At 43.0% G+C, this 17,325-nt stretch overlaps 1 protein-coding gene and 1 long non-coding RNA gene across 5 annotated transcripts in view; one reads left to right on the forward strand and one right to left on the reverse strand.

The window, feature by feature from the left end:
- DUSP16 (dual specificity phosphatase 16) overlaps window positions 1-1,446 on the reverse strand; it is a 63,361-nt gene extending 61,915 nt beyond the window's left edge. The window contains exon 1 of one of the 3 annotated variants that reach the window (XM_021535108.3): window positions 1,367-1,446. The gene's annotated coding sequence lies outside the window, so the exon portion shown is untranslated. The remainder of the gene's footprint in view (window positions 1-1,366) is intronic. The other 2 variants (XM_021535107.3, XM_021535106.3) reach the window with 2 other exon arrangements.
- On the forward strand, window positions 770-12,706 carry LOC110472951 (uncharacterized). Of its 2 annotated transcripts, XR_004149507.2 has the most exons (4): window positions 1,064-1,286; window positions 2,153-2,243; window positions 12,003-12,082; window positions 12,451-12,706. It is a non-coding gene; the product is annotated as an uncharacterized LOC110472951 (long non-coding RNA). The 2 variants fall into 2 exon arrangements; XR_002465791.3 differs by lacking the exons at window positions 1,064-1,286; window positions 12,003-12,082; window positions 12,451-12,706 and adding exons at window positions 770-890; window positions 3,140-4,248.
- The last annotated feature ends 4,619 nt before the right edge of the window (window positions 12,707-17,325 follow it).

Consider the following 17,325-nt stretch of genomic DNA (forward strand, 5'->3'; position numbering starts at 1 on the left):
TTAACGACCATATTCAGTAAATGCAAGATTTACTTGTGAATATCCTTACTTTTTGTATCTTTTGTCATTAAACATGAAAGCTAAAAATACATGTACACCTCCCTACTGCATACTTCGGTCCACATTCAAACAGAAACTCCCAGACAACATAAACAACTGTGTTTCAATCTCCAATGAGCAGTGGGATGAACACTATAAAAAGAAATTAAGACTTACTATTTTTCCACCTCCTCTCAAAACACAAGAGTCTAAACCAACTCCTGTTTGGTCAGTTGTGACTTTGTAAACTCTGTATCTAACAAACCACACACTTCCAGGAATAGCATAAATCTCAGAGCAAGGATTACAAAATCATTCTTGGGTTTTGGTTGGGATTTTCTCTTTTAAGAACCCCAACAAACGTCCCTGCAAAGAGAAGCAGTTCAATCTGCTTTTATGTTTCAAAACTACAACAGATCTATTTATTCTGCTAGGTATACACTGAATGTTTGAACAGAAAAATTAGTCATTGGTCAGACAATATAGCTCGCTATCACTACACCCTTCATTTGAAGGAGAACCAAAGAAATTTATTTTATATTTCAACCAGCTGAAATGATGGTAAATTCTCCTGGGTTTCCTTTTCTTAAAAAATAAAAATTAAAATATTTTTTTAAAAAAAAATTAAAAATCCCAGCTTCTCATCTGGCATACAACCAAATGTTTTTTAGCCGCTGAAAAATCCTGCTATTGGTCAGGCTCGGCAATAGGCACATCCTATACACCTGGTGATGCGCGCTCAGCCCCGCATCCCGGGCCGGAGTCGGGGCACATAAGCCGGGAGCGGGGATCAGTCAGGCCTCTTCCCGGCGCCAGCCCCGGGCTGGGAGCTCAGGCGAGCGCGATGCCAGGTTAACAATTTGCCTCCCTCCTGGACGCCGCGGCAGCCCTCCATTTTGTCAGTCGCCTCAATTTAAACGCTTTCCAAGGCGAAGGCAGAACTTCAGCATTTCTTCGGGAGCCCTCCGGGGCTTTAAAGCATCCTTAAGCGTTTTGCGCAGCGCGCTCGGAGCCAGCGCTCCAGGCTAAGTCTAGCAGGGTGGCCGCGCACGCCGCGGCTCACGGGCAGCGCCGAGCCCCCCGCGGGCTCCTTCCCATCGCTTCTCCCGGCGGCGCCTCCTCCCGCCCCGCGCTCCGGCGGCGCCCGGCTTCCTCCCCGCACGGGGAGAGGCAGGTGGATGTCGGGAGGAGGACAGGGAAGGGACGGGGGGCAGGAGCCGCCGCGGGCAGCAGGGTGCCGGCAGCAGGTAGGGAGGGCAGCGCGGGGCGGCCGCCGGTGCCGTGCGGTGTCTGTGCCGTTCCCCCTCCCTCCGGCCCCCGTTCTTACCGCCTGCGGAGGCGGCCGGAGCCCGCCCGGGCCGGGGCAGCGACCTGTCCACTGCGGGCGCTCTCCTCCGGAGGTGAGGGGGCGGCGGGGAAGGGCATGGGGAGGAGGGAGGGAGGGCTCCCGCCGCCCGCCTCTCCCTCACCTCCCTCCCCCTCCTCCCCGCCCAGCCCGGCCCGGCCCGGCCGGGCCCCCCCGCGCCCCTCGCCTCCCTCCCGGCTTGGCTTCCCCGGTGCGGCCCTGGATCGGGGTCCCCCTGCGCTGCTCCGGCACTTACTGTGTCACCCCTGCCAGTCTGGCTGCCTGTCCCCTCGGCAAGGATAAAATCAATTGCCCACCAGCCTCGCCGCTGCTGCCCGAAACAACTTTGTCTTCTTCCAGTCCCTGGGAAAGTGCCTCTTTTTCCTACTTCTTCAATGGGGGGGGGGGGGGGGGGGGGGGGGGGGGAACCCAAAGAAAAAAAGGCCCTCCCAAAAACAACAACCAAGCCCCAGCAAATTTAAAAATTAGAAAAGAAAAAATATATTGGGTTTTTTTGTTTTTTTTAAAGGGTGGGAAGCGTGAAAGTGGGAGGGGAGAGGAGAAGAAAAAGGAAATATTTGGGGCTTTGGAACTCTCTTTTCCCTCTCTTTCCCCAAGATGGCTTGAAAAAATTCAAAAGGGACAGTAATAAGGGGGACACACAGAGAGAAAAGCTCGGGAGGACGGAAAAAGTTTGGGGGGTTGGGGTTTTTTGTGCGCGCGTTTGGTCTTTGTGTTTGGGGTTATTGGTTTGGTTTTGTTTTTAAGCCTTAGGATCCCAGAATGACAGAAGCGACTACAAACACTCGGGAAGAGCAAGCACAAGGAGAGGAACGAGCGAGAGAAAAGAGTTTTGCTGGTCCGTAAACTTCAAGCTGCTGGGATGAGGTCATTGGTGTAAATATAAAGCGATGGCGTCATTTGAAACCAATCACAGTGAATGAACTCAGCCGGAGGGTGAAGGTGGGGGGAGAGGGTGAAGGAGAAAGAGGAGGAGCAGTGAGAGAGGATCCCGGCGGCGGGAGGCGATGGCGGGGGCCGGATGGGGGTTATCTCACTTTCCGCAGCCTGCTGCCCGGCTGCCGCGGCCCCTGGGAGGAGCGCGGCCGCGGAGCGATTCAACCGAGCCGCCCCGCGGCCCTCGCCCCGCTCCGGCTTCTCCACAGGGCCCCCCCGGCCCGCCGCCCCTTCCCCGCTCGGCCCGGAGCCCGCCGGGCCGGTGGCGCCTCGCAGCGCCTCGGGCCCGCAGCCTTGTCCGCTCGGCCATCCCTCTCCTCGCCCTCTCCTCCCTGAACCAGCTGAGGGGGCATCCGTAAATACCGCCCTGGCCTTTGCTTTTGCAGTGTGCCGCTGTGCATTGCGGTGTAGAACCACCTGGGTGTGAAGGGTCACATCCTCCTGTGGTAGTGTTACTGGATGACACAACCACAGTGTTTGAGGGAAGGGAAAGGAACTTAAAGTCATCCAGTTCCAACCCCTGTCACTGAGGTGGGCAGAGCACCCTCTGGGTCATGTGGAACACTGGGGGCCTTTGACCTTTAAATAACCTTAAATAAATTTAAAAATCTGAAGCCATACAGTGAAAATTTATGCAGATCCACACAAGTACATGTTACTTTTGCCTGACATGTATCTGTTATGGCTACTACCAAGCCTAACTGGTAAAGTACATCCTTCAGGGGCTGCATGGGTCCTACCTGTCGTGCATCCCTCTTCCAGGCATGACAGAATCTTCTGGTCCTCTTTCTTCCTTAGAAGCATCATTACTATGATGGCACGTTACCTGCTGGCGCTGCAGGACATGCAGGACAGCTTGCACACCAGAATTCAAACTCCATCACCTCTGACAGTTTTGAATCCCTGTGCCAGAAACCCTTGGAAGACAGCATGAGAAAGAGGATTAACTGCATAGGTCCTTATGTTCTTGGTGGCTGTCTCTTCCAAAGTGCCGTTGGAAAAGCACATAGCTGTCGCTCACAGTAAAATGGTTTGGGTGTTTGGTGTTTCAGGAAGAAGGTAACTCAATACATTATATGGGGGGAGAGGGGGCTCTGTGCTGTCAATATTGACCAAGAACCACCTTGATGATGCCCTCGTGCTAAGGAGTTGTGAGCTATCTCATAACAACACTTTGTTGGCATCTGTACTGAACTCCTGTGTGAGGGAGTGCAGAGCATGCAGGCAAGAGAGAAGCCCAAGCTCCACAGAAGAGACAAAATATCAAAAGCAGTGAAGAAATTATAGTAAAGCAATTAACATTGGGATGTTCACTGTTTTGCACGTATCCTTTTCCAGTAGCTGAAAAGCAGTTTTGCCCTTCCGTCTCAATAAAGCAGTGGTCCCAAAGATGCCTTTCTCAAACCCCAAAAGTGCCCACAGCATTAAAAATCTGCACAATTAACTGCTGATTAATGGAGCTAGAAGTGACCCATTTTGACAAAGGGGATCAGAGAGGGTGCCAGAGAAACTGGAGGTGACAGCCAGTGCCCCAGCTCTTTCATTCCAGAAAATTGCAGGAACAAATAGTTCCAGCATGGTTATCCTCACAAAGAGAAGTGGGGAGCAGTGGTGAGAGCTGCATGGTGAGGAGGAAAGACATTTCAATTCTCTCTTCCCTTTTCTCATCTCAACTCACTAGCACCATATGTAACAGGTTTAGGTTTTGTTTAAATTGTGGGACTGTGAAAAATTCCTGACTGTAAAGCTGTAACAATAAGAATTACTTGGGATATTTTGAAAATATTTTTCTTTTTAGCTAAAAAAAGATATATGCAGAAAAGTTTGTACTAGAACAGCAAATGAAAGCTTTTTCAGTATAGAGTCAGGATTTTTATTTTCCTAATGTAATAAAAGATGTGACAAAACCAGTGGCATCACAATTAATTCCTGCACATTGAAATTATTACTAAGAATAACTTTTTCTTTTCAGCCAGGCTTGAGGTAAAAATCTGATCTGGGAGAACATTGCAGAGTGAAACTGGACAGATTCATTGCTAACCTGAAGACAAAGCAGGAGTCAGGAAGACTCAAAGACAGCAGCATCAGACCTCTCTTCACTGAGAGTAGGAGCTGTATCCTTTGCCTCCTGTTTGCAGTGGCCAAACTGTGAATGTGTTGGCAGCTGACATCCCTCAGCTGGCCAGGGCCACTTCTGTAGGAGCAGAAACGCCTTTGCATGTCAGAGTCTTAACATCACTTAACTCTTTTTTTCCCCCTCTGAGAGCCTTTCATTCCTCTCTACCACTTGTGCAGCAAGCTCCTGGAAATGATCTGAACTGCAGGTGCAAACCAGGAGAGTGTCTTTGGCAACCCCCTGAACCATCTGGGAGAGAGAGTGCCTGGCTTTGCTGGTGTCCCTGGCTGCTGACCTCTCATTCCCAAGTTTTTAAAGTCTGTCAAGTCTGAAATGTATTTTGCTACACTTCTGGTGATGGACTTTTTGGCCTAAGTTCACTGTTTGTTTTTGAGAAAATGGTACTGAAAGAGTTAAGGTTAACATTCCTGTCTTGTGCCTCCTTATGAGGCTTATGAGATAAGAAGTGTCTATATGGGGTAAAACAAGGGCAAAAGATATTGTGGTGGCTATCCAACCAGCTATGCAACAGCCCTTGAACTTTGACACTCCCCCCTGTCCTACCTGTTCAAGCCTCACTTCTGGCAGGAGTGCCTGCAAGTGTGTCACCCCTCACTGCTCCTGTTCTTGGGGGCCAGGGAGAGGAAATAGCTGGCTAATTTCAAGAGAAGGTCATGCACCTTGTTTACAAAGGTTTCTCTTTCTTTATTACTAAAAGCTAGTGCAGCTTCTTGTTCCTTTTCCAGCTAATGGATTTTGTGGCACTTCATTTGGTTAATCAGTTAGCAGTGATTAAACAGGAGAAAGATAAATGACAGCCTGAGTAACGTCATCATGATTTCTGTGTGGTGGAAAGGAGTGGTTTGCCAGGGAAACATCTTGCGAAATAAGTGAGAATTGAACTATAAGCAGAGAAATTTACCATGCTTTAAAATCTCCTTGTGGGTGCTCGCTCCCTCCATAGGCTGAAATGGAGTTGTTGAAGAAGTTACCATACCCAGACAGCCACCATCGTGGCTGTCTTCTGCCAAAGACTACCACCTTCCCTCCCTACCTGCAAACTGCTCACTCAATCGCTTCCAAATTAGCTGCTTGCTCAATCCCTCCCAAAGTCAACCATAGCAGTTTAAGCAGTTTAAATAGTAGAAGTCAGCTGCACTGGTTTGTTTTGGCTGAAATGGATTAAGGGAAGCCCAAGTCACCAGATGGAAGTGAGGTGAAAACTTTTTCACGGACAGCTTCAGGGGAGGTTGGGCCTAATCTGCTTTCAGAGCAGACTTCTGTACTAGACAACTGCTACCGACTGTTCTTCAGGGTATTTAAAAATAGAACTGTTGCCGAGATACTTGTGTTGAAACATTTGTAGCATTTTTAGATACCACTTCCTTTGTTGGCATGGAGAGCAGGGTACTGCAGTCAGAGCAGCGCAGGTTTTTGGGAGCATAGCAATGGGAACATGAGGATTTGGAAACCAATAGCCATAGAAGGACTGAGGTTGGGGAAAGAGCAGAAGAGAGAAGTTTGTGGCTGTAGATCAGTGGGAGATCTCAGAGCTCAGCCCAGAGAGGAGGGATTTGAGCAGCATGGGAAGTGCAGGCATCAGAGATGTGGGGTGGCGAGTAGCAATGCTCAAGGGCAAGCAATGTGTGCATCAGACCTTGGAAGCACCATCCCTCTGGAAAATGGTTGAATGAGAATAGCCTCACTAGTCTGTCACTGCAGGTAGTTTTCATAGCTCTACTTCCCTGTAGCTTCTCCAAGATTCATGGCCCACCCAACAACCTGGGGGTGGTAGGTGTTGGGAAGGATGGATAAATATAATTACTCACAATAGTACAGCCAGGATGAAAACAATCCTCTCTACTGGCTGGACAATACCCTTACCTACAGATAAGTCCAAAAGTCAAATGGACTGTTCCATCTCACCCCTCAAAATGTATGGTTCACCCCACACCTGTAACCCTCCCCTGAAATATCAAGTGTCTGTAACCCCATTGGCCCACGTCTTGTTCCAGCCCACCTTGAAGCCCCCTAATAAGGGGTCTCTGAGGGACCAGACGCCCTCTTGGAACTTCCCCTCTCTTGGATCTTCCCCCCTCTTAGAACTTCCACCCTCTCCTAGAGCATCCTCTTTACCCCTTGTGTCTCTCCTCCCCCATCCCCTCAAGCCTTGCCACGTGCTGCGTCTGGCAGCTCTAAGCAAGACCTTTCTCCATCCCTAATAAACCTGATATCCTAAGAGCAGCCTTCAGAGATCTCTCGTCTCCATTCATCTAAGCCGTCCTGGAGCTCAGCGCTCCCTACAGGTAGGCAAGTGGAACGGTCTAGGTTCGATGCAGATAATGGGGTTTGGGCTGGAATACAAGACAAGATGATGCAATACTTATTCTCTGTAAGAAAACAGTGGGTGATTTGAAGCAATGAAAGAGAAAAGAAGAATAACAGCAACTGGAGCAGAAGAAAGTACAGAGAAAAAAGGAAGGTGAGAAATAGCTGTTTACTTCCCTGTAACTTCTTATTTCATAAACACTGTATACTCAATAGAAATGTACGTTATTCCTATCTCTTTTTCTAAGCCTTTTGTGGGACTGAGGAGCACCATGAAACCATGTTTTATGGATGTAAGATTGCGTTACTGAGATGAAGTATTTCTTCCAAGGTAGTATAGCAAGATGGTTACAGATCAGAGAAATGAACAAAATTATCTTAAATTCCTGAAAAGACTAAAGAAGAAGAAACATCAATTTCTGGTTCTAGGGATGGCCTTTATCAAGCTTAGGGGGTTTTGCTAAAATTCTAGTCATCTTAGAAAAAGAAGCTACTATTTTGATGGCCAAGCCACTTCGCTATGAAACAGCAAGATGAAGTTTCAAGGAGGCATTTGAAATTTAAGATCATAATAAATATTATTTACAGAAAAGGAGCATAATAACATGTTGTCATCAGGAAACAAAATAATGAAATACTGTTCTCAAGAAACAACAAGTTCAGACAAATCTACAGCAACTGAAAAACCTAACTAGTAGCATTTCTCACTTTCTAATATATCCAAAGACAGAATATCTAAATAAAAAACCCAAAAAGCTGATATATTAAAAAAAAAATCACAAACACTTTCCAGAAATTAAGAATTAGTTATCACAATAAACACCCACCTCACTCTTTGCTCTTACTCACTGTTAGTCACTTGTCTGTAGGCTGGTACACTTCTATTAAAATGAACTGCTAATGGGCTGTAAGCACAGATGGTGTAAATCATCATTGCTCAACTCACACTTCAGTTGCTATGCTAATTTATACTATCGGGAGAATGGCTTTGTGCATTCATGTTTTGTTTGTGGCCAATGATGAATTATAAGAAAAATGTATTTGTGTTTATTATGAGGGCAGGATAAAAAATATATGAGGTCTTTGACAATTCATAGCCTCTTTTTAACTGCTTGAGTACTTAAAATTATGTGGAATATAGTAATTACCAGCCTTAAATAAATTTTAGACTTCCTGTTTTTCTAGTAATAAGTAGATATTATAAAAAGGTACAGCATTCATAAAATACTTTAAAGTTGTGATATGTGAAATGTCATCTGGCACAATATAAATCATTAAGTACAAAGTTACTGTCTTGACAGCATGCTAAAATGAGCTCACAATCAAGAAAATAGTTTAAAAGTCTCAATGTAGAAAGAGAATGTATAACCTGTGGTAATGAAGACCAGTTTATTTATTTTAAAATACTTTCTTTTCAACATATGTACATGGGAAAGAAAATTTTCAGACAGTTTTAGTGTCTTCAGCATTTCTCATAATCCATTTTGCTGTTTCTGCCACCTTTTATAATCTCCTGACACTTACAGGTATCCTAAATATTGTGGATTTGATAGACTGCTGTTTATTTATTCTAAAGTACAGTTTGGATGTTACAGTAATATGCCAGTGAAACTCCATTGTTTTTCAAATGGATTGTGAAAGAGATTTAGATTCCATGGGGTTATTAAAATGTACTTAATCGATAAAAAAAAGCCTAATATGAAAAAGGGAAAGACAGACAAACCCATACTGGACATGAAAAATAAACTTGAGTTCTAAAAGGGAAAAGAAAACAAAGTTAATTACTATTTGTTGTTGCTGTGGGAAAGAAGGGCATGAGCACGACAGTGACCTGCATTTATAAGCTCTCATTCATATAAACTTTTAAGTGGATAACACCCAGAACATCAATATTTTGACCTAAAAGTAATAACATTCTTAGGAGAAGAAAAGACTGTTAACTCTGAACAGAGTCTTATTTTGTTGAATGCACCGGTCAGAAAATTGTCAGTCTGAGATTAGCTCAATTGTCAACAACAGAGAGCAGAGTTTATTGAGAAAGACAGGTGAAAATATCAGGTTACAGAGAAAAGGAGCATGTGAAAATTTCAGAGTGGGTCTCTTTTTTTTTTTTTTTTTTTTTTTTTTTTTTAAGATGCAAGAGGGAGGTGAGGTGATGGACTACTGGTTTATTTCCATATTGCCTCCTTGACTACCCTTCCATGGTCAGGAACAAGCTGACTTCTGTGTGTTAGGTATAGGTAGAAGTCTTTTAGCTCTGCAGAGGGGTTGAAAATCTTGCAAGAGCATATCTGCTTTAAAGCAGTTTGCCATTTGTTCTCCTTGTAGCCAGGGAAGAATCACGATTGTATTAAAACCATTTAAAATTACGGTTTATATTCAGCCTGCTAAAAGAAGGGGAGAAGATCAATGAAGGTGAAGCACAGGGCTGCAAATACGTTTTATTTGCTTTGTGAAGGTCTGACTTCTCATGACTTATTTGAAGCTGCTTGTGCTTACCTCAGATATAAATTTGGCTTGTTGACTCTCCAGTCACTAAAAATTGTTTCATGCCATTGATCAAATGATAATGAGTTCCAGATAAAGTTATGCTGAAGAATGTGCCTCTTCATGAACATTTAAAATCTGAATGGAATATTACAAAATCAAATGGGGCAGATGGTTTTTTAAGAGGTGGAATTTTAAGTAGAGGATGTGATTTTCCAAGACAGTTTTTCTCAGGAGCTATGAAATCTCAGAACTTCCTAGACAGGAACATACGAGGACACAGTCTTTTGTGAGCTAGTCAGTGGAGACATTTGTGGGAAAATGGTGGATGCAATTTGAGTTCCAGAATATAAAAGGAAAAATAAGCCCCTGTTAGAAGAGCCTGTCTAATTACTAAGTTGCAGAAATTATATGTTTATTCATCTGTTATTTTGTAATAGGACAGACAATTAAATGATGTCAGCCACAGTTTAAGAAAAACGGCTATTATAACTGATTATTCATTTAAAATACCTTCTTACCACCTAATGCCAGCAGGAGAGCAGGCTGCAGTTGTACTAATGCTGAAAGCTGAAAAAAGAGCATGGTCACCCTTTTGTTAACAGCATGTGAACAAAGGCTTCAGCCATGGGAGAGGAGATGGCTAAATAGGAACGAGGTTGCCCAGCAAATGGTAGGGAAAGAGTGAACCAGTATCTGTCAGTGGCATGGGTGTACAGAGCTTGGGATGGTGCAGGCAGGTGCTTTGGCTAAGCCCATCTATCAGGTGATGGTCTACCTCAGTTTCCTGCCCTTGGCTTCTTACTGTGTGGTCCTAACACTTCCCTTGCTGTGGATCTGGTACTGTTATAATGCAACGGGACCCAGTCTTTCTTGCCAATCCAGCAGAAATAGATCAAGTTACTCTTTTTGTCATTCATTCAGTTGAGATTTGTCGTCAATAGAGAAAAGAGTTTTAGAATGAGAATGGACAAACATTGCAACAGGTCCCTAGAGAGGCTTCCCCCTCCTTGGAGATAATACTGGAATGGTCAGGGTCCTGAGCTACCTGATCTAACTTTGGAGCTGGACTGAATATTAGGTTGGCTCTGCTAGGAACAGGGCATTAGACCAGCTGGCCTCCAGATGTCCCTTCCAACCTGATTTGTTACATGGAGCAGTCATGATTCCTGTATCTTTTATTATTTTACACTGAGAAATCTCAATACATCAGTATACCTGTTGCTACCCCACTGGCACAGTGGGGGAAGAGCTTTGGAAGGGCTTTGGGAATGGGAAATTGAGAAAAGATTAATTTCTGTATTTCCCTGAGTTTTGAGAAAGTTTCGCTTTAGCATTTTTCCGTAACCCCCCTTCTCCCCACCCCTGAGTGATTCCCATTGGACTTGACCCATGGGGTGATCGTGATGTGCCCAGGCTGCCTCTATTATTTGGACCTTATCTCTTAATTTTTCTGTATAAAAACTGTATCTGGGCAACTGCCCAGGGTCATTTGTCCCTGCGACGTTCAGGCAATACAATCTCTCTGGACTGCACACAAATTGACCTCTCTTTGTCTCTTTATCCCGAATCCTTGTGGTGACTGTGGCACACCGCTGCTCAGACCGCACCAACCCAGCCACTGCCTGGTAAGCCCAGAGCAGTGGGACCGTGGCAAACCCCGGTCTCCTGAGGGGACAGCTAGCTGGAGGTGTCCCAGGGGGCTGGAGGAATGGGGGACAGACGTAAGTGGCCCCCAAAAGCTGCAGGTACCTGGCTGAAGCTTTATCTGTCAAACATCGGGATAGTCCTATCACTGTTATGAAATTTCAGTGTATGAATTTCTGTGTTTAGGTTGTTATGAACAAAGGGATTTCAAGAGGAAGTCAGTTCTTTTCAAATATAGATACTGTAAGGTTAATCCTATAATTGCTAAACCAAATATTCTAAAGTCGGGTTATTGAAGATGAATTTATACTGTGAAAATTACTAAAGTAGCATGTACACAATTAAAGTTTACAAGCAAGCTTAACTTTATGTTAAAGAGACTGCAATAATAGTTCAATAATACACAATGTATTTTAACTGATTGATCTCAGTGGATGTTAAAAACATATTCAGATCCTATCTCTGCTTTGGCTCTCTGGGGCATACCTGTGATGCAGTAAGGCTTGTGGATTTTATAGGACAGATAAAATCCATAAGTTGTTGTGGAAATCCAATTGTTATGCTTAGCAATTGGATATTTTTATGGTAGCAAATCACATTTACATCCATTGGGAAGCCTTTTTACCTTGATAAAGGTGTGAAAAAAGCCTGGGACTAAAATGAGTCAAGGCCATTTATATGCAATTTAAGGAACAAAGGTGTAAAATCCTTCAACAACAACAATACTACCAAAATCCCTAGTAACAAATGGAAGAGCAAATATATATTCAAAAAATCCCAGAGTCTTATTCTGAATTACATACCTCACTCTCCATAGCTGTTCGTAAGTTGACAGGGTAGCTGCACAGGGTATATTTACTTCCAGTTAAATGTTTCTCAACCTTTCTAGAGTGGCGCAGAAGGGCTGTATTGTATTCATTTCTTCTTTGTTGTGCAGCCAGATTGTGACATGTATAAGCCAAAACATACAAAGACTAAGAAACAAAGCCATCTGAATTGTTTATGGATTATTTGTTATGCCAAGGAGATTTATAATTTTTAAATAATTTTTACCTTTAATATTTTTTTCATTTATTTATACAGACTGTCAGCACTACAGATTCAGGGACATCTGTCTTTTCTGCAATCCATAAGGCACCTGTTTTTTTCAGTAGTTTACACAGGTATGCTCAAGTAGTTTGAGACTCTTGTCTTTCAATCAGACTTTTCAGCAAGTATGTGCTTCCTAATGGCACTTCAATGTATTTTGATGGGAACACAGCTATAGAATCCACATTGTGTTCAGAGAGGAGGAAAATCCATCCTGTAAATTGTCTGGCACCAGGGACTTGGACCCGAGAGGTGCTGAACAGGTCATGTGTGTATTACCCCCCAGTGCCCACCAAATATATGTGTTGCAGATAAATTTGCTTCAGGGTACTTGCCTGCAAAGATTATGTCTACACAGTGAAAATCTGTACCACACTGGTAGTGAATGCAACCTGTCTGGCACTACATGGTCTTTGCTGAGAGTTTTTTTCTATATTTGCAGCGACTTGTTCCAGGAATGGACACAGCAGCACTTTTCTGGGATTCCGTGTGATTTCCTGTCTCACAGGATTCCCTGAGACACATCCATTAAAAGCAGTAGTCTGCTGCCAAAACTGATGAAAGATCAGGAACTGAGGCAGATGGGACCTCCAGTGTAACTCACAAATTCCAGTTTCATTCTTTGAATTGATGTGTAGGACATGAGTCACCAACCCAAGTTGTGAATAAACCATTCTTTCTTGAAACAAGGAATTAAAAAATAATTTGTTTTGTTTCAACTTCATTTTGAAAATCCCAGTTGTCTCTAAAATATGCTGGGTCTAATAACTGGTTTAGAGCAACTTAAGATCTCATTTTTCAGGTGTGGATCTGTACCACCTCACAGCTTCTATACTCAGTTAAAAATTATGTCTAAGTGGGAGTCAAACGCTGGCACCAGAAGGCAGGCAATTGCATCTTGGTGTTATTCTATATTTGTGAGTCCCTCTTTTGCCTGGCCAAAGCATGTGTGGAAGAGGAGATTCTGCCCATAAAGCTCCTCATGGAGTAGAGCCAATAAGAATCAAACTTACTCTTTCAGTACACAAAGTGATAATAATAATTCAGTTTATTTTGGATGATTGATTATTTGGGACATTGCTGATATACCCAGTGTATGACATTTCCTATTACTTGTTCATATAATTTGAGAGTTAAAGGATATAAATACCTAGGAATTTCTCAGCAGTTGGGTTGCCACCTGTCTGCTGAACACATTAAAGGGGGAAAAGGGCAAGTTGTATTCCATTTATGAATGCTCTAGCTATCTGAGTGACTTTGAATAACGTTTCTGACACTGTCAAGGGAAAATTTTCCATAGCAGTCTCAATATAGATTCAGCGATAAGGTCTTTCCCCGAAACAGCTAGACATTTAAAGGATGTTAACAAAGGCAGAGGTAGTGGGAGGGGAGTGGTGGCACTGAAGGAAATTTACAGTGCTCTGAAGCTGATGCTTCTTTCTATAAGACAAGTCACAAAAGAGCTAAGGCCTCTATATATGCAATCAAACTAAACATTTAGCAAACAGCTGTCAATCTCTGTATAAATTCATCACTTCCTTGGTTGATGTTTATACCTTGCATTGGAACAGTGAGTTAATAAATAGCTCATTTGTGTGAAGAACTGAAGATGGTAAAAACCAGTAAGTATCTGTAACAAACACCCATGCAAATCCCCCACCTGCATTTCTTTTTGCGAAACACCTGTTGAACTGATTGCAAAGCTATTCTGTAGCATGACATCATTCAGTTCTATGAAATGACTACCAGAGGGTCTGCTCACAGCATCTATAATTAGCTCCTTACCTCTAAGTTTCAGTGATTTGAGCAGCACACTGATGTAAATGTTTTAAATCAGCTCCTGGAAATGCCTTTGAAACCAAGCAGAACCTAACATGGGCATCAGCACTACATATGTATGTCAGGCTTTCTCCTGCAGTTTAATCTGGGCCTTACAATTGTGGAAAATATTTGGAGAAAAGTCCTGAGTATTCTATCTGTAAACACATAGCTGTGGATCTCAAGGGATTCTGGAGAGCATGAAAGCTCTGCTTGCTCTGCTTGCTCGCTTGCTCCGCTTGCTCGCTTGCTCTGCTTACTACCCCTGAATTGCCTCATAGCATCATTTAGCACTTTTGTAGAGATATACCCCAGTAGGTAAAAGCCAGCAATGGTCTCTCATAGGGAGGGGGAGCCATTAGGAATTGGTAAAGCTTTAATGTCCACTACTCCTGTGTCTGACAGCAGAACTGCTGCAGACAGTGCAGGAAGGGGGCTTCTGCTGCACCACAGCACTGCAGAACCACCCTGCACAGCCTGACCAGGAGTGGTTTATGTTATAAATGAAAATTTGTCCAGCCAAATTAATATGAAAAAATGAAATATTTATTTGCAATCAAATTCTATCTAGCCAGCCACAAGGAAAAACAAAGCTGAGCCCAGGGTCGGCCCTGGGTGTGCAACAAAGAGGTCAGCCTCAGAATAGGTTTTCCTCTATGCCCACACACTTCCATCCTGGCACAAGCGGTTTTTATAGGGAAAATTCCGCCTGAGGCCAAGATTTCGGCAGTCAGTCTTTTCTTCCATTCAAAGTCCATAGGTTAATAAGATTTTCTTTTTTGGTGATGAAGAACATTTCAGTGTCAGCAGTTGGTGAATCTCTTGATGAAATTTACGGGAACTCTGCATTCACATGTGTCTGTCTGAGGATTTCCATTATATCCATCTCGGGTCGTTCAGGCGATTATCAGCTTCTGGGATCCCCATATCTCTCCAGACATGGCCCATCTCCTGGCTGAGCCACATCCTTTTACGTGTAAATCGGGTTTCAACATACACCAGGTTTTGCCTGCGAGGGTGGGGGGGAGTCCTAATACAAACATGATACTCCAACAAGTATTCAATATCACATATATTATACTAGAAATGGCACAAATTATATCTACTACACATAACAGTTTGTAACACCAGCTCATATACCATACATCATATTTTGTATAGTTTCTAAAACGCTAGTCTTAGTTTTCAATTCTGGAGGGACAATATAGTCCTCAATCACAAATCATGAAGTAGAAGTTCAAAACAGACTACTTGCTTAAAAACCAGATACCTTGATTTCAGTGCTACTGTTTCACAGAGTCTGTTTCAATATTTTCTAATTTTGATCTTATAATTACAGCTAATCCTCCAAATCTTTAAACAGTTGCCACAAATCAGTTTGGAGCTTACAATCATTTTGTGTACAATATGTACGTGTGATGAGAAAACTAGATATTTATGTGCATTTGTAGTCAATCTTCTTGGTTGTTAGATTTTTGATGTGATAGTTTGAGACCTATCAGCAGACTGACTTGCAAATTTAAACACCATTTCTTCCAGTGATGCCAAGATCAAAGTGAGCAGAGTTTGAGGCATATGCCTGACTGAGGAGTTGAACATAATTTCAATTGCAATTTGCTTTGAATTGCCAAGAGAGAAGCATAGGGGTATTTACATTCATTGTTTAGTTGTCAGTAGTTCTTTTCAAGGAATCTGACAAAGCATCAGTTTGTGTAAAAGTAGAAAAAGAAATTCAAGAGTATCTGCACGTTTTTAGGGGGTTGTACCTGGCCCACCTGATAGGCAAATTTTTGCAAGCTCTGTGAAATAAAATGCAAAATTTTATCAGCCTATTTTTCGAAATACATGCTTTAAAGTAACATTCTCTAAAACCAAGCTAACCATGTGAGTCAAACTGTGGTAGCCCCAGTCACGTTAAAAAAGTGTTACCTGTTATTGTTCTTCTCTTTTCATCTACCTGGAGCCTTCTCTTCTCCAGGCTGAACAACCCCAGCTCTCTCCAAAGGAAGGGAAAAGTTGGTGGATTTTTTTTCAGGGGATATTGGTGGAATGGGAACGCTGGAATACGTCGGGAACATTTTGGGAGCCATGAAGAAGGGAGCTGACAAGGGGTAACAGTGCTTTTTTACAGTGTATTTCTGAAATGACACACTTTTATTTCCCCTGCATGGATATGGATGGGTGAGGCAGGCAGCCTGTTACCTCCCAGGTACCTGCTGCATATTTTCCCTATTGCAGTGAAATTCCCTGGGAATTAGTGTGTGTTATCCAGCAGTGTATCCTTCATTTACACTTGCTACAAATTAATGCAACACTTTTTATGGTGCAGATTTGATCCTGTAACTCCTGTTCATGGGAGCAGTCTCGTTAAATACAAAGCTCATTAAACACAAATACAAGGTTCATGGCTAGCTACAGCAACACAGGAATTCCAATACACTCAAACACAGTTGCAAGCCAGAAGTTAGGAGGTATGATACTGAGTTAAGATGGAGTAAGCAGTGCAGACCAGGACAAAGTGCTGTATGTGATGCCCCAACACTTCACATGAGGGACAATGGCATTTCTGACAGTAGTCAAGGTCATAATGGAAGTTCTCTTACTCAGATACAGTGCAGAGATCTATCTTGCCATACAAGTCCTTCAGTTTTTGCTCAGGCTGTGCAGAAACCTTGTTTATGCCCTTGGACAAGAAAACAGTATCAGACTTAGATTAGTAAATGTTTTGAATATGAGCACAGCCCATGCCACAGAATCTGGTGCTGGACAAAATTGTTTAAAATGATTTTCTGGCTTCTGGAGAACAACCATAAATGCTCTTACCAGAAAAGCCAGCTACTGACAGCAGTTTTGACTGGTTCTAGTAGGCATGCATATGCAGACATATTTCTTTGCGTAGGCCAAAGGGGAGTAGCATGTTGCAAAATATTTTAAGAACCAAAAAAAAAAAAAAAAAAAAAGAGACACTGAGTGCAAGTGGATTTTAAACCTCTTGAGAATAAACAATATGCCTCTTTAGTAAACCAGTTGTGCATAGAAATCAATGTACATAATTAAAAGACTAATCCTGCTGTAAGTTCACCTCAAGTATTTCATGAATTTCACATGATCCACCCACTTTTCTGTACCTCTGCAATTACCATATCAGCAGCAATAATTCACTGTTGTTCAAGTGCCAGATACAACATGGCTCTCACATTCCTGAACGTGGCATATTGTGCTGTTCTGTTTGTTTGTTGTTTCAGAACAAGTTTAAATTTTACTCACTTGCATACCTCACTGAAATTCCACCCACTCTTTGTCATCTTCTTAATCAGTGATTTGTTTGTCTTGATCCTTGGCTCTCACTTTCTTATATTTAGTTTAAATTTGGTATGAAATCCACGTTAATCAAATGACTTTTTGAACCATTTCTAGTTTTCCTCTCTGATCATATTTGGAACTACCAGTCATACATGTGAAGCGTAGGATCGTCTAACTTTTTCTCCCTTCCACAAGC

Source organism: Lonchura striata, chromosome 5 (assembly GCF_046129695.1).
Source record: "Lonchura striata isolate bLonStr1 chromosome 5, bLonStr1.mat, whole genome shotgun sequence".
NCBI classification, from domain to species: domain Eukaryota; kingdom Metazoa; phylum Chordata; class Aves; order Passeriformes; family Estrildidae; genus Lonchura; species Lonchura striata.